The sequence below is a fragment of the Lacerta agilis genome, chromosome 2 (genome assembly GCF_009819535.1).
Source record: "Lacerta agilis isolate rLacAgi1 chromosome 2, rLacAgi1.pri, whole genome shotgun sequence".
Lineage (NCBI taxonomy): Eukaryota > Metazoa > Chordata > Lepidosauria > Squamata > Lacertidae > Lacerta > Lacerta agilis.
The window spans coordinates 23,869,808-23,893,896 of record NC_046313.1 but is presented as its reverse complement, the minus strand read 5'-3'; the positions used below and the strand labels follow the sequence as shown (position 1 = coordinate 23,893,896).

Below are 24,089 nucleotides of genomic sequence, written 5' to 3'. Positions count from 1 at the left end.
CAGCCCCACTCACCTCACAGAGTGTTTGTTGTGGGGGAGGAAGGGAAAGGAGAATGTGAGCCGCTTTGAGACTCCTTCGGGTAGTGAAAAGCGGGATATCAAATCCAAACTCTTCTTCTTCTTCTTCTTCGATCTGACCCTCTTGCTTCTCCTGAACTCTGGACCTATCAGCTGCCTGCAAATAACATACTGTCCTCCTCCTCCTCCTCGGGCCTTGTTGTCACCATCATCTCTGGTTGCCAACTGGACCCCATGCCTCCTGTGCCATCTGTGGCCACTGCCACATTGGACCAGGACTGTTTTAGGCATCTCCTGATGGGCTGTGGCACGCCTGCTCTGTGTATGCAGATAATCATTTTCCTTCCAGGTGTCACTGAGCTTTTTAGAATATTCTAAAAAGAACGCCCCTTCCCCCAAAGTAAAACAGCACTTATGGTGTGGAATTGTATAATAGAGAGCAAACGAAATTGGAATCGCTGTGCTTGAGACTGGATTACATCACCTGACATTGTTAAGAGCGGCATTGTTCGGGTAATCAAAACTTCCCTTTAACTTTGATGTGGCTTGGTAACTAACAATGGATGCCGATGAGGAAAGCAGGTTATCTTGGTCATTTTGGATGGGTCCCTCAACTGAGAATGAGGAGCTTGAAAAACTGGTTTGCCCAGTAACTGTGAGATATATATATAGTCAAGGAAGGCTGAAAGGAAGTGTTTTTGAGTTAGGGTCTGGATGGCAGAATTTCAGAAGAAACATTGCTGGAGAAAGCCCTTTTTGAGTCCCATAGATTTTGCTTTAAATCTAGTCTGTCTGTGTGCACTTGTTTTTGTGCCACCCTGGTACCCGCTTAACCTGTGAATTTATAGACTATTGCAAAAGCACCATGAGTCATCAGGGCTGCAAAAGGAAAATTACTCTGTGAAAGGCTGTCCTTAACTTTGCTCAGCTCAAAAAGTAGAAAGCATGAATCAATAAATATGCACATTTTGCTACCACCTAGAGAGCACTTTCCTGATATTTAGATGTCAAATTGTTATTGTCACACAACTATTCATCCTCCCGCCGAAACCTGCAGTATTCAGAATTATATATATGCTAGGAAAAAAATGTACGTTAACCTATGCAAGCCAAAATAACTAATGTAATTGTAATTTAAGGAAGGGGTACAAGCTGTGTCCAAAATGGATTTAGCTTCCTGCTCTTGGAATGTGTATGCGTTAAAACTCTTGAGTTAATACAGTTATAGTGTTAAAATTATTTATGGGAAGTACTGAAGCTTGGAAAATATACTCTGTATGATTGGAACAACCCTGATCTTTGCCTGCATAGATCAATGGAGTCTTTCCCTTCTGAAGGCTAGACAGTGGCCATGAAATAATACATGCGAGTTCATGTACTTTCCTACTAAGGAGAGTGATATTTATGGGCAGATGTTCAGTGAATAATGGATTTTGCCGTGAGGCAGAGCAGATGAAATGGGCCAAGTGAAATATGACAAAAGTCACCCGCAGAATCTTTCTTTTCTGCTTGCTGGAGGGAAGTCTGTACATTTGCTATATGGGAATTGAAGTTGAACGAATGTATGATGATGGAATTAAAAAGGAACCTGAATCACTTCAAACCATAAGTCTCAGTTATATGGCTCTGCTGGCACCATCATCAGATTGGCAGCGGAAACTTTTACCTTAAAAGTTGAGAAGGCAGCTTGTTCAGTTCTTGAACTAGAGGAACTTAAGGCCAAACTAGTTGTTGGCCTCCGTTTGTCTCAGGAGACAATGGAGGAATTTGCCTTTAGGGGTGAAGCCAGGCGAGACATGTTTTGTTGCAGTTGGGGCAGATGAAAGTGTCCGGTTGTGCTGCTGCAGAAGCGCCATGTCATTTTCTCTCTCTGAACTCCTCCCAGTTATCATTCCTCCTCTGGTCAGTGCTGTGGATACCTGACTGATTATCTCAAGGCACTGTGGTTATCTGCAAGGCATTCCCACATGACAGGGTTGGTGCTGCCAGCCTTCATGACACCTTTGCAGACATCTTTGTAATGCAGAGATGGGTCTGCCAAAGGGTCTAGTGCCTGGAGCCAGTTCCCTGTGGAGCACGTTCTTGGGGATCCTGCCATCTTTTCCTTCCTGTGGACATGACCAAGTCAGTGTAGATGTCGCTGAGGCAGGAGTGCAAATGTGCTGGGAACGTGGGCTTCGGAGATCACATCTTGGTTTGAAACTCTGTCCTGCCATGTGATCATCAAAATCCTTCTGATGCAGCGCATATGCAAGACGTTGAGGCGTTGCTCCTGGCAGTTGTAAGTTGCCCACCAGACCAAACTAGAAATTGTGGCAGATGTGTGCCTTCTCTGTTTGATCTCATTCTCCAGTGTCAGGTGTATCTAAGGGCAAGTGTTACCATTCTCTCAGTAGAAACTTTTTTTAAAAAATCAGGTGTATCTAGCCAGATTGTGTAACCTATATCTCTCAGTAGAAACATTAGCACTTGCCAGCAGTGCTTGTATAGTCATATGGTGTCATTTGGTAAATGGGAGCTCTTATACCAGGTGACTTTAGAATGGGGTTGGCCAACATGGCGCCTTCATATGTTGAACTTTAACTTCCATTGGTCCCAACCTGCAGTGGTCATGGATAAAAGGGGTTAAAGGATAAGAACATATGAAGGATGCCACTTTGACTGCCCCTGGATTAGAAGCTAAAGGAATGTATTTGGGAGGAAAAGGTATAATTTATTAGTTAATGAGTTGAAGTTAACAAGATCCAACCATTAGCCATAAAGGCGCCACGAATAACCTCAGGCATACCCAAACGTTGCATTGTATTGAATGTGTACAACTTCACATGTGAGATATTTGTTGCTTTTAGTAACACCCAGTCCCAATTTCTATGACTGCCGCTTCGTCAACCCTTCCTTCTGTAATGAACAAAAACCCAGACTGACAAGGTTCAGAGACATGAATGGTTTGTAAAACACAAATGCCCATTTTTTTAGTCAGATCTGGAAGGAACAGTGGAACATAGTCGGATAACTAATGCATTGCATAATTGTCTTAACAGGCTGGTGTAATTATATATTTGTTGCAGGTCATGTGGGTGGCATATCTATCTAGGCCCAGCAGCAGGAAAGGAGGCATAGCATGATCTGAAGCCACTGAGATAATAAATCTTTAGTGTACTTTCTAATTCAGTTGGCTTGTTTTGGAAATTTGCACCTTGCTCTTTGTCCATTAGCCAACTTTAAAAGACTCTAAGCTGCCTGACCTCAGCCACTTTGTTATCACAAAAGTAAGTAAATGTGCCAAAGACCATATATTGTGAGGTGGATTTGTCCTGGAAATATATTTCCAGTTGAATTGGGGCGAGATATATATTAATGAATTGACAAAAGGTTAGACTCCATAATAATTTCCAGAATAATGTGTGATCATTTACTCACTCAGTGCTAAACAACTTTAAGAAATCCTTCTGGGAAGGGTGATTAATGTAATTTACAGTTCTCTGAACATTACTGCCTGCTTTTGAGTGCTAAAAAGGCAGGTAATGATTTTAAGTTTTAAAAAAATCAAAGTTATTGCCAAGATAACTCTTCACGGGGTGTGACAAACATTGCTTGATTCCAATGTACATATGTGCAGTTCTATTTACAGTCTATTTAATGATTTGTGGGAGGGAAGACTATAAGTTTTTTTTAGTGTGATATAGTTTTCTTGGCTTAAGTAGAAAGCAAGCATTGTAATGGATGAGCTATTTATTGGTACAAGGGGTACCAACATCTTAACCCAGGGCTCCCCCCCCCAAGCTGGAACTCACTGGAACTCAATTCCAGCAACTCTCAGGTGGGCACCATTGCCATTATAAGAAAACAAGGGAGGTGTTCGTGGTGAGTTCTGGCACATCTTTTTCTATAAAAATAGCACTGTCTTTACCCAAGATAGTGGTTCTGTTGCGGGGATATCATGTTTCCCCTATGCTGAAACCATCAGCTTATTTCTGTGAGTACTGCCCCATAGAAAAAGTGCATTTGGGATGTGTACTAAATAATTATCTATGTTGTTGTTGTTCTTGTTGTTGTTCAGTCATTCAGTCATGTCCAACTCTTCGTGACCCCATGGACCAGAGCACGCCAGGCACCCCTATCCTCCACTGCCTCCCGCAGTTTGGCCAAACTCATGTTAGTAGCCTCGAGAACACTGTCCAATTATCTGTCCAATTATCTATATAAACCCTTAAAAATAACATTTACATTCCGTTTAAATTAGCTACATGGAGAATAAAAAAGAGCAATTGTACTGACAATATTTGGAAATCTCTTTGAAAAGGGCTTGTTTATCATTGTGGCTTAGAAGGTGTCAGCTTTGCACTAATGCAACAAAAGGGGGTTCAGGTAGAGTGTTTGGTGTATTATTAGATTCCTGCTGTCCAAAATAAGTGGTACTACCCCTTAGCCTTCAAATGAAGGGCATGCATATTGCGCAATGGAACTTTAACATTTCTCATTTATGCCTCCAGCAAGATGCATACCCCGCGGAGCGTCCCAGGCTTACTCGCAGTGGTTTGGGGTCTTCACCTGTGATTTAAATAAATTCCATATTTGACCTCAGTTATTTTTTCTTGCCCTTTATCTCCCGATGGTCTCTCTCTAAGGTTCAGTGGGCTTTAGCACTATATAAATAATAGAATGTTTTCTGGAATGAGTTGAAAGATCCATCTAGTACAGCAGTCTGTCTTCAGTAGCAGCCAAGCAAGTTCTCCCGCCACCCCCCACAACCAAGAAGTTCACAGAGAGCCCATCCCTGCTTGTTCATTCCAGCACCTGGCATTCAGAGATATGTTGCCTTAAACCAGGGGTCAGCAAACTTTCCCAGCAGGGGGCTGGTCCACTGTCCCTCAGACCTTGTAGGGGGCCGGACTAGATTTTGAAAATAAAAATAAAAATGAGCAAATTCCTATGCCCCACAAATAACCCAGAGATGTATTTTAAATAAAAGCACACATTCTACTCATGTAAAAACACCAGGCAGGCCCCACAAATAAGCCAGAGATGCATTTTAAATACTGCAAAAGGAAACATTCTACTCATGTAAAAACACGCTGATTCCCAGACCGTCTGCAGGCCGGATTTAGAAGGCGATTGGGCCGGATGCGGCCCACAGGCCTTAGTTTGCCTACCCATGCCTTAAACACAAAAGTTTACGAATCCTTCTTTGTTCCTGCCAGTTTCTATTTAAATGCCTTAGCTGCTTTTTTGTGAGGCCTCCTTTGGGGGGGGGGTAGCCATGGGTCGAGGGCAAGCATAACTTGCATTTTAAGCACCTGGCAGTGAGCATCTTCGCACACCGCAGGAGGCATGAAATGAATTAGCAGTTAACAAACGGTGCCTAGGAATAAGGAATAAGGAAAAAACAAAAACAAGTAACAGCAAAGGGAAAGAAAAGCCATGAACTTCCAGAGGATTTGAAGGAGGAAAACGAAGCAGATTCCTCTGTCCCCACCCCTCCAATCCACTATCTTGTAAGCTTGGTGATTTTCATTTGAGCCATTATATCAGGGGCTCACATGAGCCTTGCATGTTAAAAGCACACGTGGGGGGGGGGTGTTCATTGACTAGACCCACCTGCTGAAATGTACACCAGTCACACGCCATGTTGGCTGTACGTTCAGCAGTGGTGGCATAGAATAATAGAAACGTAGAGTTGGAAGGGACCCCAAGGGACATCTCGCCCAATCCCCTGCATTGCAGGAATCTCAGTTAAAGCATCCATGTAGGGCCCTTTCCCTCTCCACTGTATGTGTAGCTAGTGAAGGGCCTGGCTGGTGTTGGCAGGAGCAAGGCTAGCTGCCATGATCCCATAACCCACGTGCTTTCAGTGTGTTATTTGCTTCAGGAGATCCAGACAGCATGATGCAAGGCAGAAACGTTATACATAAATAAATGTCTGTTCCTCCCATTGCATCAGACTTTTGTTTTTCTCCCGCACTTCTCTCTCCCCCTGCAGTGCGAAACACATTCCGTATTGTGCGCTTGTTATAAATTTACAAGTGGTCTGCGGTCATGTCCTTTGTGCCAACATTTAAGCTTCCTTTATTCTTTGTGTTGCGCTCGAAGTATTGTTTCAAATTGGTTTTGTTTTGTGAATATTCACATCGTTTGGTGGTTTGTTGCTCACGAGGCAGTGTTTTTGTGTTCCCACCAGCGGGATTTGTGTGATTTACTTTTTGCAAAGGTCACATTTACATGATGCATGCCCTGCCCCTGGGGTGTATGTGAGCAGCTCGTGGTGTTCCGTAAATTACATATCTCTTTTCAAAAAGTTCAAGCCAGTTTCAGCAATGAGAAAATATGTGGCAAGCAGCAGCCAAAACAGCACCTGCCTTTTTGAGCACCTCTGATTGCACAGGTGCAAAGTGTGCACAACACCAACTCATAACAGCCTCAGTTTAAACTACAAGTAGAAGAACGTTTTCAAGGACAGGTGAACCCACTTTAAAATACTTTGGCATATTCCAAGTTAGATACATAGGCCTATGCATTGCAAGACAACCCTTGATGGTATCCTAGCTCTGGATTTGAATTTTCTTTACCTACCTACATGATTAGGACCAGTTCAGATGTCACGATAACCATGGTTTATTGTGACGGGAAAGAGCCACACTCTCTTCTCTCCCTCTCAAGGAAATAAGCTTATGCTTCTGTTTTTTATTAGCCACAGTTTAACACTGCAACCAAAACTTAAGCAATGGCTATTATTGATGATGGTTAGTGAAAACAAGACCGCTTCGTAGATTATGGCTTTAATTTGGCTTTATTTAGAATAAACCATAGTTTTCATTAACCCACAGTTTGTTGGATTCAGACAGTACAACAAGCTGTGGTTAATCTCTTCTGCTCAGCCACACCAGAGGAGGAGGGGGGAAGTGTTTGAGTCCCAAGGCCCACAGACATTTGGTCCTGTCTTGCTCCATCACGGTTTATCACAATGTCTGAACAAGCTCTTAGATGCTCTCTTGAGCTGTATGCTAGGGATGAAATACATTTCATATAAGAAACTGAGCTAGCACCAAATAACTGGAGTGCAGAAAAAAATATATGTCTCATTCGGTATTGATTAAGTTGTTGTTTGAGAGTGCAATTCTAGAGAAGAACTGTAGCTCAGTGGTAAGCATCTGGTTTTCATGCTGATAATCCCAGGTTCAATCCCCAGCATCTCCAGGTAGAACTGGGAATATCCCAGTCTTGGATCCCTGGAGAGCTGCTGCCAATCAGTGTAGACAGTGCTGCACTAGATGAGCCAATGGTCTGACTCTGTATCAGGCCCCTTCCTGTGTTCCCATGAGGTTGGCAATGCCCCCTTCCTTGGCTCAGCTGATATCTTCTCCCTTGGCTTCACTCATATCCCCTTTTTGAATTAGCAGCCAGTTGTGCCTTTTGACCAAACCATGCAAGGATAATAGTACAAACCTGAATCAATGATCCTGAAAATAGTATAACTTAATCAGATGCAGAATGATGAATGAGGTTGAAGAAGCCATGATAAATAAGAAATCAATGCGTAATAGGACTACAGTACAGTGATCTCACAAAGCATCCGGAAATTGAATTGATCTCGACTGAGATGTACTGTACATGCAAAGGAACAGTGTTAAGGAACCAAGGCGCACACGTTTAACAAGTGTGGCATTGGGAGAATCTGTGAATATATTTAATTTGTTCTCAGCTTTCTCCGGCAGCTCAGTTTTCAAGCCCCAGCTCCTTTCCGGTCATTTATTTAGCAACATGGATCTCTGATGAGAATTCTATTCGTTGAACTGCTGCTCAGCCATTGAATAGCTGTTGGGCTCGTGCTGGCCGCTAGCTTTCGCCCAAACCTTCTGCTTCTGGTGTTGCAATAACAAAGCACACCGTAGGGATTTGTGTTTGTTGGCGTATGGTGCTGAATCTTTTACTGCCGTGGGGCTCTCACATAAACGAAGGGGGAAAGGAATAAAAACTTGACATCCTCCCCATTCCGCTCCACGCGCAATAGCAATCAGTTTCCCCTGACTAGGCTTTTATAACCTTGTGGCTATTTCCATCTGTTCAGCTAAAAACTGCTGAAATTGATATTGAGGCAGTACTAAAGCAAGTCCTTTTAGAGATTTGACGCATTTCCTGCTGATGTTGATGGACAGAGATGGGTATAGGCATGGTGGTGGTTTTTTGGGGGGGGTGGGGGGTGGAGTTGTGTGTGTGTGTGTGTGTGTGTGTGCATGTGTTTTAAAGGTGAAGTTTCTTCCTCATGCTAGAAATGGCACTGTTCTATATTTCAGAATTTTTGCAACCAGGTAAGGTTGATTTGATTCAGCTTCTCCTTGTTCCTGATGTAGCTCTTCACTCACTCCTCCTTCTCTGGTGATGGTGGGTGGGACATCTTGTGGTTCACCTCAGGCACCAAAATGGCTTGGACTGGCCCTGCTGATGGGCAACATGTTGGCTACCCTTGTGGTAGAGTAAGGAACATATCAACCTAAACTGGGCTGATAAACTAAATGACCATTCCATAGCACAGAAAGTGAGGAAGTAACATTGCGACAGAAGACCATCTTTGTAGTTGTCGTGCACGATGATGGAGCTGTAGGTGCTTTTAAGCCAGAGGTGGGGAACCTAAGGCTTAGGGGCTGAATTTGACCCTACGGGTCTATTCACCTGACCCTTAGGGATCTTCGCAGCCCCTCTTTCACACCAGCTCTCTTCTAGAATATATCCTTGAACTATGATAGTGCTACGTTGTAAGAGCTACTTGACAGTGCAACAGTTTTCTACGATGGGCGGTGGGCTGTCCTTCCTTGGAGGTTTTTAAGCAGAGGTTGGATGGCCATCTGCCATGTATGATTTAGTTGAGATTCCTGCATTGCAGGGGGTTGAACTAGATGAACCTCAGGGTCTCTTCCAACTCTACAATTCTATTATTCTACTTGCTTGCCTTTGTGAGTGATGGAGGTGCCAAAACCTTTGACTTCAGTGGCAGGGAAATAGCTTACTGTTCAAAGGTTGCACCATGTGTTTTTGCCTCAAACTCCACTCCCCACTGGTGTGTGGCCCATGGAAGGTTGTGCATGAAACAATGTGGTTGGAAAAACTTCCCTATCCTAGCTTTGCTGTTTATAGTTGCTTCTGCTGTAGGTTTCTTTTTTTCACTTTGAATGATAAGGAGTCGGTCTCTCTAATGATGTTATTAATTTTCAATTCTGTTCTATTGCAAATATGATATATCATATCTGGATGCAGATGAAAGGGAAACAGAAACATTGCCACCTCTCTCTCTTCAGTGTGGAAGGAAAGGAAGAAGCTAAGGATAGGCTACTCTTTCCACCTTTCCCGTCATTTGGCTAGGTTGCTATGGCAGCAGTGTTTGCTGGAATCTATCGTATTTATTTGTAGTTCCATTCCTTTTGTGTGATTTATGTAACTGTCTGGTGTAGAGGCAGCAACATGGGCCCTCTGATTGTGTGAGGGAAATTTAGCATGAACCACGTAGAACTTGAGTCGGTCAGTAGTGATTTTGCAAACTGGTCAGCGTTCTCCCCACCCCAACCCCATGGTCGAGAGAATTATGCTGGCTGAAACTGTGTTACAGACTGGTTTGCACTTACACGTTGCGTGGCGATGTCCTGACCCCCTGTGGTAAAATAATGACACATGACACAATATACCGTATACGGTTAATAGGCAGAAAAAGGCCACAACTTTATTGGTTACAGATGTTGAGCGGTATTGGCTTAGGCATTGGATCTAACCGACAATATTTGACTCCAGCCCATCTGCTGGGAGTCCGGGAAGGGTTAACCACCAGTAGGGGGAGTCCTGCTGATGCACATCAACTAGGAGCTCCCCCTGGGGTCACCGATAGGGGGCGTGCCTTAGCCCCTAACCTCCCTAGGCTTCAGACAGGGCCACGCCCCCCGGAATCCTTAAATGGAATACCCTTCAATGTTTTAACTGTATCTGTTGTATTCTTTGTATAATCGCGCCAGGCCACTGCCTGGTCTTTTACTATGTGCTATGGCCATATGGCTAATGCAATAAATAGATTGATTGATTGAATACCCTTCAATATGTGGGGTAGGTGATGGCGCTACCTCCCCTCTTCTCTTCTACAGAAATATTCCAATGTCTAACTGCCAAAACCAAGAGTTGTGACAAATTGCTACGAGGTAGGCAAAAACCCAATGGCTGGTGCCAATTTGCCAAGTGGGAAAATTCCTATCAGGCCCTTCAACGGCGACCAACTGAAGTCCATAGCAAGGTCGGAAAAGGAAACCTTGAAGGGCAGGTGGGTGGGAAAAACCGGAGCAGCTGGAAACTGGGAACAGGAAGATTTCCCGGCTGTGCCCTGCTTAAATGGGGCAGACCACACACACCCAGGCCAACCGGATTGGCCGGCCTGGCGACTGACACAGCCGGAATTCCCCCCATCATGCAGGGGCTGGGCACCCACCCCCCGCGCACGTGGGGCGATCGTGACCACCCGCAATACCACCTCCTGCAAAGGCGCAAGTGGCTTTCCCATACAATCACAGGTGTGTTTGTGTCAGCAGCGGGGTGGTTTGGGTGGATAGAGGACAGCTTTTGGTATATATGGAAAGTGATCTTTGTTCCCCTTTCAATTTGCTGCAAAGAAAATTAGCAGCTGCCTGGACCACCCCCCCCCCTTTTAAGGAAAACCTCACATACAGCACATTGCAGTACTCTAAATGTAGCCATGCTATATGCATCAAGGTAAAGTTGTCACTGATATATCAGATGAAGACTGATAAAAGCACTTTGTTAGAATATATATATATATATATATATTGCGTAATTCTGTGGCAGCATGACAACTTGCTCTTCTTCTTAACCACTTGCTGATGTTAGCATTTGCTCTGGTTAGAGTCTCCTCCCGAAAAAGTCTTAAAAAGAGGGAGAGGTGACCTTTCTCATTTCTCCTCAATGCCTATAGATCTCCAGTTAGAGTCTTTCACTCTACATTGCCACCTCAATTTATTTTTTCAGACGTTATTCTTTATTGCTTTTGTAAAAATGGCTGTCTGTCTTTATCTGTTCCCATTGCTCCTCTGACTTTTTAAAAAAGAGATATCTCACTCGTGAATCTCTCATTGATTTCCCCTCCCTCCTGTGTGCCTTGCTCTTCTGTAAGTCTTTTGTGTCCTGACAGCTAAGCCTTCTGCAGCCAAGGAAGAGTTTATCGGTAACTTCTGTGATAGCTTGCATTTCTCTGTAGGTGAAGACAGCTATAACATTTTGTAAGCGTGGAGAAAGTGATTTGAATGCACTTTACAGCATTCCAACACATTTGTTTTCAGGGCAGCAAACCACACTTAAAAATGTGCTAGTGTTGACTACTCATCGGGCTTATTCTCTACCCAGGCCATATGTCTTTAATACTGATTATAGTTACTGAAACTTTTGCTTCAGTTTCAACTGCCAGTGCTTGTCTAGCTGAAAAACGGTTCCAGTCACCTGATGAGATTATATCGTAGAATCACAGACTCGTAGAGTTGGAAGGGACCCTCATGATCATCTAGTCGAGTCTTTCTCAACCTTGGGTCCCCAGACATTCATGAACTACAACGCCCATGATCCCTGGCCACTGATGGGACTTGTAGTCCAGCACCATCAAGGAACTCAAGGTTGAGAAAGGCTGATCTAGTCCATGGGTAGGCAAACTAAGGCCCGGGGGCTGGATCTGGCCCAATTGCCTTCTAAATCCAGCCCACGGATGTTCTGGGAATCAGAATGTGTCCTTTTATTTAAAATCTCTGGGTTATTTGTGTGGCATAGGAATTTGTTTCCTCCCCCCCCAAAAAAAATCTAGTCCGGCCCCCCACAAGGTCTGAGGGATAGTGGACCGCCCCCTGCTGAAAAAGTTTGCTGACCCCTGATCTAGTCCAACTCCATGCAATGCAGAAATTTGCAGGTGTCCCTTATGGGGATTGAACCTGCAACCTTGGCATTATCAGCACCACACACTAACCAGCTGAGCTATCCTGCCATGCTCTTGAGGAATTCATCTTGGAGGCTGTAGGGTAGCTGAAGGGGAGGAAGCACATGCACCTGTTCTTTCCAGGGGAGTACAGCCTCATTTAGAATAGGTTCTACACCTCATACCTGGCCAAGAGAACCACCTTCCGACAATGCCTCTGTCTGGTCATAATTCATCCTTCATGCCCTCTGTAACTGGATCCAGACCTTGATCTAGCACAACAATCCCTAACTACCACCAGCCCTTCATGGTCAGTGGTCTGGAATGATGGGAGTTGTCGAAAACATCTGGAGGGTACCAGATTGGGAAAGGCTCACCTGAGTCAGGTGATATAGAGCAGGGGTAGGCAACCTAAGGCCCATGGGCCACAAGCAGCCCACGGGGATAATTTAACTGGCCCACGAGCCGCCCCTGAACCGAGCCGCACGCTCGGCGAGTCCCTGTGCACTGCACTAAACTGGTGCAACGTGGCGCGGGGACTCACTTCCACGGTGCCAGAAATCGCGTCTGTGCAGATGCTGAAAATTGCGGACATGTGTGCTCATGCTCACGCACAATCCGGCTCATGTAGGAGTCTCCGCTAGAGTGAACCAGCCCAGGCGAAGTAAACCTTGCCGACCCGTGATATAGAGTTATCAGTATGCTAACATCTCACCCCCTCCAATTGCTTTACCCAGCTGCTGTTAAAAAGCATGTGGGGGGCACCACAGAGACAAGCAAAATAGATAGCAGCTCCCAGTCCATCTCTCTGTGACCTAGGAGAGATTTGGAGTACACTCTGGAATATTACCTAGTAGTTTCGAAATGTTCAAAAATACCATTCTCCAATAAGATGGAGAAAATCTCCTAACAGCTGCTGTAAATAAGCGGATGCTGTTGATGAAATGTGAGGTGCCCTTTTGCCACAGGGTGCACACAAATAACATCTGAGAAAATTTGTAATGCTTTATGTATTAGATCCTGGCTCCACTCCAATGAGTAGCAATAATTCTAACTAATATGAAAGGCATTAGAGTGTTGTTGTTGTTTTAACGCCAGTTACTTTTTTAAAAAAAACATTCATGAAAGGGGGAAATGGCATTTCCCTCCCCTTGAGAAGGCAAATGTAAGAATGGATTTTTTAAAATGCTTTTGTAACTTGCTTTACTTGCCTTGGGTGAAAGTTACTGACAAAAGAACTGAGTCGCCTTGATTACTTCCTTACTTGCAGCCTCCTGGCTACTGATTCACTAGAGCAGGTAAGGAAGGTTGCAGCAACGTTAGGTACCAGCAGATGTCTTCATTTTCTTGCTCGGGTGACAGTAATTGCTAGGTAGAACACATGCTTTCAGATAAGCTCTTTCTTCCCTTCAAAACATGGTGCCTGCACAGCATGAAGAACGGAGATGTTGAAAGTGCACCTAGAAGGTTCATTTCAGTACTTCGCGAGCTAATAATGAGTGTGCGTTGCTGTGAAATTAATGAAATGGGAAATATCAAGAGCAGCATTTGCAACTCTAAAGAGCGCTAGTTGGGTTGGCAATGAAACCAAAGCTACTCTCCAGTGTGAACTCTCTGAGAGCTCGCAACAACAACTATTACACTTAACATTCGCAACCCAGTTCCTTCTGGAGGTCTGTGTTGCATTGTGTTGGCTGTCATCACATTGGCTGTCTTAATGCATGCGCAAGAAGCTGCGCCCCTGCTCACTCCACTCACCACCACTCTTGCCATCTCCCATTTGAAATCCAGTATTGTGATGACTACACAATGCGATGGTAGCTGCGTGATGACAGCCTTACGTCTATCTGTCTATATAAAAATATATTAGAATCACAGTGACAGCTGCATACTAATAGGGATGCGAAGCATCTTACTCATAGCAGAAGGGACAACAGAATTTGTACAGGATGTGGCCATGAAGCCTTTCATGGGAAAAGAGCATGAGTAGAAGAGATAATTCACTAGAAGAATCAGTCACTAGTAGGTGCATGAGTGGTCGTTTCTTGTGCACTTTCCTTCCTATGGAGCATAGAATTGCATTCAGTCAGCATAGAGTAAGTGCTTAGGAAAGACGAGAGAGGGGTTGCAATGTCCTCACTCTCACCCCAACCCAGGCTTTAAGAGGTGCAGCTACTCCTTAAATAGAGGTGTGATAATAGGGAAAATGTCGTCTGTTTAATTAATGCTTGCTGTGAAGTTGTTACGGGAGCCCCCCTGATACAAAGTGTCCAGCCTTGATGGGAGCAGAGTTGGCCAAAGGAATGAGGCCAATAATGAAAAATAGCTGAAGACTAGAAGTTATGTGGCATCTTCATTAACCCCAAAGAAAACTGTTGTGAGCATAAAGGGTATCTCGTTATAACCAAAGGATTCCCCGATCTAGAGTAGAGGGTTGTGGTTTTTTTAAAAATATGTATTTATTGCATCCACATTTGCTAGCCTGCTGCGGTATTAAATGCATGGCAGCCCACCAATGGGCGGATTTCTATATTACCCATGCAGGAGATGAATATTTCCTACATTAAAAGCCTCCAGGCTGGTTGTGAAGCAGCTCCAAGCTGTTATATTTTTACACACAGACGTGGGAGCGTGCATGTGTTTTGAGTAGTCTCTGCTTAAAGAGCATTTGTAGTCAATCGCTCTTTGTGTTCCCAGTTAAGGGAATAAAAGCAGCAGGATGTGCTACAGCTGGTGGGAAGCCATACTCGAAGCAGTCTAGAAAAGAGAATATTGTGAGATCATGGGGTGTTGGGTTGTGAAGGTGCAGTGGGTGTTGTCTCCCCCCCCCTTCTTTCCTTTTTTGTGCATCTTGCTTTTTTCCGGCCACCCCGAAATTATCTTAATTCAATTTCAGGCTTCTGCTAATTATGAAATAACATGGTGTGTGGGTAGGGGAGGAAATGGTCCTAATAATTAAGGGTTTGATCTCTGTCTCTGGTTTATTTGGAACCTTATCTGCTTCCACATTTCCCTGACCTGCTCTCACTACTTGATAGTGCTGCATTAGCGTCTTGTGTATAAATGTTAATCACCATGTGTTATGTGGGGGGACATTATCCCCATGGCTACTTAACCACGAGGGCTGTGCTCTGCCTCCACATTTGTAGGCAAATTCAAGACACTACCAAAGCCTTTGTCACGTACATACAAAACTGATAACAACACAAACAACGTAACAGGCTGTATGCAACTATATAAATTCTTTAAAAATGGGATTCAACGTATCATATCAAAATATATGTTTCTGTAGACCAGCTTATCATATAAACGAAACATATTGTGAGAAATTAAAGTTAATATAGGCAAGATCCATGGTGTGGAATTCTTATATCAATCGTGTAGTGTTCCACTTGAAGGTGCTTTTAAGAATTCTAGCTTTCCTTGTATGAAGGTATCAGTTGAAAAACTTGGAAGAATGGCACGTGCAGAAAATAAGCTCGGGAATTCCACACTGTGGATATTGCCAATATAAATATAAATAGATTGCATTTCCTGATCTATCTGCTGGACCCTAATTTCTCATTTGTAGGCAGCTATGCTATGGCGGGTGGCGCTGTGGGTGGCTCTGTGGGTTAAACCACAGAGCCTAGGGCTTGCTGATCAGAAGGTCGGCAGTTCAAATCCCCGCAACAGGGTGAGCTCCCATTGCTCGGTCCCTGCTCCTGCCCACCTAGCAGTTCGAAAGCACGTCAAAGTGCAAGTAGATAAATAGGTACTGCTCCAGCGGGAAGGTAAATGGCGTTTACCAGAAGCGGCTTTGTCATGCTGGCCACATGAGCCGGAAGCTGTACACCGGCTCCCTCGGCCATTAATGCGAGATGAGCACTGCAACCCTAGAGTTGGACACGACTGGACCTAATGGTATGGGACCTAACTGGACCTTTATGCTATGGGACACGGGTGGCACTGTGGTCTAAACCACAGAGCCTAGGGCTTGCCAATCAGAAGGTCAGGCAGTTCGAATCCCCGCTCCTGCCCACCTAGCAGTTTGAAAGCATGTCAAAGTGCAAGCAGATAAATAGGTACTGCTCCGGTGGGAAGGTAAACGGCGTTTCCGTGCGCTGCTCTGGTTTCGCCAGAAGCAGCTTAGTCATGCTGGCCACATGACCCGGAAGCTGTATGCCGGTTCCCTCGGCCAATAAAGCAAGATGAGCGCCGCAACCCCAGAGTCGTTTGAGACTGGACCTAATGGTCAGGGGTCCCTTTACCTTTACCTTTATGCTTCTGAATACCAGTTGCTGGAAAACTTGGAAAGAGGGAAAGAGTGTTTTTGGGTTTCAATCCTGCTTGCAGGTTTCCCACAGGCATCCTGGCAGCCACTGTGTGAACAGGATGTTGGACTATATGGGCCATTGGCCTGATCCAGCAGGCTTTTCATATGTCCCCTTTTATGTTTGGGGAATGTGACGCAAGGATATTTCTGGGGCAATGAAAATCCAGTTGTTGCTGTTCTCTGAAAACCACGACTACCACTCCCAGCTGCTTTTTCTCCCTGCCGGGGAAAAAATATAATGGGGAATATTTATCTCCCCCCCCCCACAGGGAGGAAACACAGTCAGGGAGGGGAGAATTATGAGAGCCTGAAAATGGTTTAACTCCCTTTTCCTACGCACTATTCCTCTTCTCCTGATTGCAGCCTTTTGTGGCTGCTGTTCAGTATATATATATATTCACACATCTCATGGAAGGAAAGTTACATAGAACTCCACATGACATGTCCTTTGTCCTGAATATGTCATTTTACAAAGATTTGTGAGTGCCCCACGTTTTAAAACTGCTGCGTGTGAATGACTTATGTGAATTTCAGTATGTGTGGCGAGACGAGAGTCGGCCAAGATTATATATTTTCTACCACTTAACAATCCCTCTCACTCTGGTGGAGTAATGTTCTTTCCAAAGGATTAAAATATTTGAATATGGCCACAGGAGAAATTATGTGTGTGTAATCACCTCAACCAAATACCTTTGAAGGTGAAATGAGGAGAGATAAACTTTCTTTATGACTTCTTTCACTTCCATTTAAGTGCATGTTTCATTTGGAGATGTTGCTCAGTTTTCTCTACCTGGGGCCAGTCCCAGGCCATCTGCTCACAGCCATCACTCTTCAAAGGAACCACATGCTACTCTTAGGAGGCTGCTTACATTGACAACACAGCATCATTGCCTCTTATCTTTGTTGTTCTTCTCTTCAGGGAGAGGAGAGCTTGCAAAATTGACTCTTGCCAAGCTCTTTAGTCTTTCCTCAGCTCTCTTGGGAAAATTATATCCCAATTCCATTGCAGCCCCAGGTCCTATGTGGAACCTTGCAGGATACAGATGATGCTTGCGTACCACCCTAATGTGAGGAAGCAATGAGGTTGATGGCAGTACCAACTAATTTGGACAGGCATTGGCTTCATCCTCATGGGTTCCTAGATATCTTAGCAGCACTGTCAAGAACTGGGCCCATTATCTAATTAGATGAACAGCTACATCATACTTCTAACTGGGAGCGGATAACACTTCTGAAGTCTTCTCAACTCACCCTATTGTGAGTCCAGAGGAGGCTGGCCAGGATGGTGAGCAGGCTGTAAACCAAATCCAATGAGGACCCGGTGTGTTCAGCATGGAGAAGAGAAGATGGACTGGGGGGAATGTGAAAGTGACCTCCGTATATCTGAAAGAAGATGTAGTAGAGTTATTCTCTGTTGCTTCAGAGGGCAAGGTGAGAACCAGTGGGTGGATATTGCAGAGAAAAGGGATTCTGGCACCCAATGGTAAGAGGTGTTGAACGGTACAAAGGTTTCCTCAGGAGGTGATCAGATCCCTTTCCATGGAGGCATTTAAGTGGAATCTGAACAACCAACCCCCAGGGATGCTAGCAGACCCTGCACTGATCAGACTGTTTGGTCTACGTGGTATTCAAGGCTCTTTCCAAGCCTATGATTATGTAGACCCCTCTTTTCCTGGAGAGGCTGTCCATGCAGTATCATGCAGGCTCACCAGGCTCATTTCTTCCAGTCTCTGCCTTCCCCTCCCCATGTGTCTGGGGAGATCTCCCTCTGCAGCAATAATTGGTGGAACCTGTCTTTCCAGAGCCTCACTTTGCACATTCATGAATGAAATTAGTATGCTGTCGCAGGCCGTTTCTGCTCTCAATTACCACCCTAATTTGCACTTTGGTAGCACACCTGGTACACCGTCATGGCTTCCATTTCCACCCGGCAGCTCTTGCCCAACACACAGTTATCCCATCCTGCACCATCTGCTGAGCTCAGTTTCCCCCCCTTTTACATATCTTATGTAGCTGCAGCTCGCATTTGACTTTCATTAATGCTAGCTACCTGGGTTCACTGGAAATTCCAACTGGATAATCACCATTTCCCACCCTAAACTCTCTTCTTCATTTGTCCCTATTTTCACCTTCAGGGCAACTGAAGCTGCATGCGATCATATTAGCAAATGGGCCAGTTTGACATGGAATGAACTTGGCTCCCTCCCCACCGCCATTGTTCTTCAAGGGCCACTTCTTCACACAGTGCACTGGGGAAGTTGCTCCTACAGGGGAGCAGTAATGGCCACCAATTTGGATGGCTTTGAAAGAGGATTTAGAATCAAAGAGTTGTTGAGTTGGGAGGGATCCTGACGATCATCTAGTCCAACCCCCTGCAATGCAGGAATATGCAACTGTTCCTTATAGGGATCGAACCTGCAACCTTGGCATTATCGGCACCACACTCTAACCCAGGGGCCAGATCCGTCTCAATCGCCTTCTAAATCCGGCCCGTGGATGGTCTGGGAATCAGAATGTTTTTACATGAGTAGAATGTGTCCTTTTATTTAAAATGCATCTCTGGGTTATTTGTGGGGCATAGGAATTCTTTCATTCTTTTTTCAAAATATAGTCCGGCCCCCCACAAGGTCTGAGGGACAGTGGACCGGCCCCCCTGCTGAAAAAGTTTGCTGACCCCTGCACCAACTGAGCTATCCAGACTCTAGGTTGGAGGATGAGGCTATCAGCGTGCATTCGCCTGTGATGGATAGCTTGTCCCTCCACTGCTGGAGGCACTATGCCTCCATAAACCAGTTGCTGGGAATTTCAAGTGGGAAGAGTGCTGTTGTGCTCACGTCCTGCTTGTGGGCTTCTCATAGACATCTTGTTGGCTACTGTGACAACAGAATGCTATACTAGATGAGCCTTTGCCCTGAGTGAGTGGGGCTCTTCAGGGCATTGGAGGGGTGTTCAGATAGACATCTCTTACTCATTGGTGGCGGGAAGAGAACAGGGCTGAGGCCAGAGACCCCTGCCCCTGCTGGGAATGCACCACCTCCTCTTGGCAGGGGTGGGCTGCCTGCTTCTTTTCTTTCTCCTCACAGGCACCTTGCAGATTTATCTGATTGTATTTTCACTTGCTGTCCTTATTTAAATTTAAAGCAGCATTTTTAACACTGGCCTCAAGAATAATGTCTGTTACTTCAATCGCAAGGGGCAAATCGCAAGTTGCAATAGCTATTTCATTTTGTAACCGTGCCATGTTGCAAGATTTCTTTCTGACAGATGCTCAAGAGAGCACTTAGCCATTGGAATTGCTGCTATTGGTTGAGGCAGTTGTGTATGTTTCCCTTCAATTCCCTTTAGTCCAGATTTCCAGACTTGAGTCTCAAGAAGAACCCCCTTCTGGAGTCGTCTCTTAAGGACAGAAGAATAAACTTAAGAACATCATAGGAGCTTTAGCTGGATCAAGCCAATGCCCCATCTAGTCCAGCATCCTTTTCACACAGTGGCCAACCAGATGCCTGTGGGAAAACAGCAAGCAGAATCCAAACACAAGAGCACTCTCCCCTTTTGTGGCTTCCAGCAACTGCTATTCAAAAGCATTGCTGTCTCCAGCTGTGCCTCCCATCAATTGCCACCCCATATTGGAGCACCAGACCTAGCCAGTACCATTTTCATTATGAGAAGGGAGAAGATGCAGTCAGCACCATTTTTATTGCAAGAGAAGTCACTGCGGCTGCTAGTCCTACAATTCTACAGTTGTGTTAATTCTGCAATTAACACACTTCGAAATTTAGACAGGGACTTGAAGGAAGGATAGCAGCTAAGGAGTGATGGTGGGTGAAAGATGTAACCGGGCTGGAGTGTAGAGGCTGCAGAGCCCATTCTGTATCTTAGACATTAAAGTATCTGGAACTCCTAATGCTTATTCAATGCTACGCATATCCTTGAGTCCAGCGGTTACAAAGAGACATTTGCAAGAGTCTCTTTTCCATTTCCAGCTGACATTTACAATAAGAATATTCCGTCATTTCCAATTTAAAAGTGTAAATTAATATACACAGTGCTATATGTCCAAATAGGTATCTAAACAAGACTGACAGTGATAAGCCATGTGTTCGAATGCAGAAAGGGCAGCGAGATCTTCAGACTGCAGAACAGTGGGTGGTGTTTTCGCCCTTCCAGTCTTGTAATATCTTTGCCTCCGAAAGGTGAAGTCTAGAGCCTTTCTGGAAATATGCATTGGTCTGCTGTCTTAATTGGCCATTGCTTCTGTCTCAACTGAGCTTCGTTTTTCATGCCAACATCAAGAGGTTCTCAGTGCTACAGTTATCATTCATTCATTCATTCATTCATTCCTCTCCTTCTCTCATGTGGTGCTGGAGGCAGAATGATAACAACACAAACACTTCTTTTTTAAAAACAACTGATATTTGTAGAAAAGGTTGCGTCACTAGTAATTATTCCTCTGAATAGCCGCTGTTTGAAAGGTGTGAAGATGCTTCAAGTAGTTTAAGGGACTGATGGTTTGAGGAGGAAACAGAAGCATCTGGAAGTGGGATGAACCAAGGAGAGAACTGAGTCAATTGCCTAGGAGTGGCTTCAAGACTCACCTCTGGGGACAAAGCCCAAAGCACGTAATGAAGTCAGTTGTCAGATTTCCTGCACCTGTTTGAGGGCTAAATGCTTCCTTCTCCCCATTAGTAGCTACATGAATTGTAATTAAGGCAGTTCTGATTTATGCCCTGTGGAGATGTAAATGCACCTGCTAGTGAAGCTTCTATTAGAACATACTGAGCTCTGAACGCTGCAATAATTAAAACATCCACAAAGCTGGCACATGGCAAAAATTAGTCTCATATGTGTTAGTTAACATGGCCTAAAACTTTAGTGTGGATTCCTGTTTCCCATGTCTCTGAGGCTGGCAGCCTAAGACTAGTTTTGGATGGCTATATTAACAAAAACCAAGGAGGTTCAGGCAAACTTAACATATATTCACAGCATATAGCAGGACATGCTATTTTACTCATATTTTTTCATATGATGGGAGAGGATGGGGAGCCAGTCTTATTTATTTTCTGTTAACATTTGAGATGTGAAATAGTGGTCTTAAATTTGATGCTGTGGTCGGGGTACTTAGTCCTAGAGGACTAGGCAGTGTATATACCATACATTTAGAGTGCATGACTTCCCTCAAAGAATTGTGGGAACTGTAGTTTGGTAAAAGAGCTAGGGATTGTAGGGGATGGGTAAACTACAGTTCCCAGGATTCTTTGGGAAGTAGCAACACACTTAAAAATTTGATATAGATGTATACTGTGTACACAGCCATAGCCATAGCCAGTGCAGATAGAGACTTACACCAATATGACTCCATAGCTATGTAACCTAATAGCTCATCTTCGCCTTTGCCTACCATTGGAGTCTCCTGGTGGGCAGAATGCCAATGAAGATGGCACATGAATAGTTTCCACTCTGCCCTGCCCAGACTCACCATGCTTCTTTTCCACCATATTAGTGCTACATCATTGATTTCAATGCTACTGTGATGCTTTGAATATCATAGAATTGTAAAACCTATGGAAAGTTGAAAAGGACCCCAAAAAGTCATCCAGTTCCCTGCAGTACAGGAATCTTTTGCCCAATGTGGGACTCAAACCCACAACCCTGAGATTGAGAGTCTCATGCTCTACCAACTGAGCTATCCAGTACCTCCAAAAAGGAAAGTTATTTGGCCCAGTGAAACAAATTGCCTTGCACAGTATTTCTTGCTCTGTAGGGTCCTTGCTAAGACTATCTTGTATTGAGTGATGTTTCACTGAAAGAGCAGTCCTTGTGCCTAAATATTTTGTGCTTATTTGCTTGTGTGGAAGCTGATAAAATTGAGTCATTAGAGTAAAGGCAGCAACTGACTGCACTCTCAGAAGGTTAATTATAGAAGTGTAACCACGCTGTTAGCAAAAACAACAAACAGCCTTGAGGCATTGTAAAAGCCAACAGAATCTTCTAAGGTTCCACAACGCTCATTGCTTTTTGTCTTGTTCTCTGCCCCCACCCCCCTTTACCGGTAAGTCTTTCATTCTCAGGCCTCGGTCCAGTTCAAGTTAGCTGCATTTAAGTATCATGGAAATTGGTAGAATGGGTCTGGTTGCAATTAAAATTAGAATAACCTGATTTAAATATGTCTAGCTTCCTGCGGATTGCGGTGTTATTTCTTTGCAATACTTCAAGGGAAGAGCCAGTGATTTTAAGATTGCCATGCCATTTTCTTTTAAGCAAAACAAAGGGATGTTGATATACAGTGGTACCTTGGTTCTCAAACACCTTGGTACTCAAACAACTTGGAACCCAAACACTGCAAACCCGGAAGTAAGTATTCTGGTTTGCGAACTTTTTTCGGAAGCTGAACGTGCTCCGTTTTGAGTGTTACACTTCTGACTTAAGTGCCACACTTACTTTTTGAGTGCCACACTTCCGTTTTGAGTGTTACACTGAGGTCTATCTGTTTTTGCTATTTATTTTGTGTTTTTGTTTTTGCAGCTCTTTGTGTTTTGTTTTTGTGACTGTGTGGAACCCAGTTCAGCTACTGATTGATTGATTGTGTGACTGCAGGACGTTGTTTATTGCTTTCATTTTATGGATCAGTGGTCTCGTTAGATAGTAAAATGCATGTTAAATTGCTGTTTTTAAAAGTCTGGAACGGATTAATCCATTTTGCATTACTTTCTATGGGAAAGTGCACCTTGGTTTTGGAATGCTTTGGTTTTGGAATGGACTTCGGGAATGGATTAAGTTTGAGAACCAAGGTACCACTGTATTTAGATATTTAGATATTTGGTCTTCTACGCCAACAGACATTAGTTGCATTCTGTGGAACTGTTATATGCTTTTGTTTAGGAGAGGTCCCTTATCAACTAACTAGTGGAAAGTGTACAGTGTTGCTTGGTAATTCTAAGAAACCAAAACAATTCAATGCAGTTTTGAAATAGTGGTTATCAGTTTGATCCTTTTACATAGCTTTGTATGTATTGTGGTCAGTGTTGTTTATTTTCTGGGGGGACGCAGGGGTACACATACCCCTAAACATTTTGTGAATCTAAGTTTGGCCTCATTGAGGGGCAGTATTTCAAGATGCTAGGAAAATGAGAGTACCCCTAAACATTTTTTTCAGGAAAAAAACCACTGATTGTGGTATTTTATGCTTTGTGACTTGCAGTTATTTTTATAGATCATAGTTTAGTAATTATTTATTGTGATTGTTAAGAGTAAATTTCTGTTTAATTATTATTTGCTGACGTTTTGAGAGTTAATTTTATTGTTTACTATTATATTCTGAAAGCTTGTTGACTGTTTATTTGATACAAGTCATTCCATTTTAAAGTTATGTTTTATTATGATTTTTTGTATTGGATCAGATACAATGTTCTTTGTTTTATATGTTGTTGCTGTAAACTGCCTTGTATATAGTATTATAGAAAGGCAGTATACAAATGAAAAGTGAAATGAAAATCAGTGATGTTTTGACAGGTTCAATCTGCCATCTTGATTCAAAATGGTGTCCAATTATATCCATATACTGTATGGGCAAAAACCTGTTCCTTCATATCAGGAAGCACCATGCAAATCTGTTTACAATACCTTAAGAGGTGTCAAAATGCATAGAAAACAGACAGAGGCCAACAGCTTTCCAAAATATATAGGAGATGAGAGGCAGAAGACAACGGCCTTGGTCCTGTATACCTGAAGGAGCATCTCCACCCCCATAATTTAGCCCGGACACTGGGATCCAACGCCGAGGGCCTTCTGCCGGTTCCCTCACTGTGAGAAGCA

At 43.9% G+C, this 24,089-nt stretch overlaps 1 protein-coding gene across 3 annotated transcripts in view; it reads left to right on the top strand.

Moving 5' to 3' along the window:
* The window catches only part of SLC39A11 (solute carrier family 39 member 11), a 249,482-nt gene that overhangs the window by 173,638 nt on the left and 51,755 nt on the right, over positions 1 to 24,089 (top strand). The window lies entirely within an intron of this gene.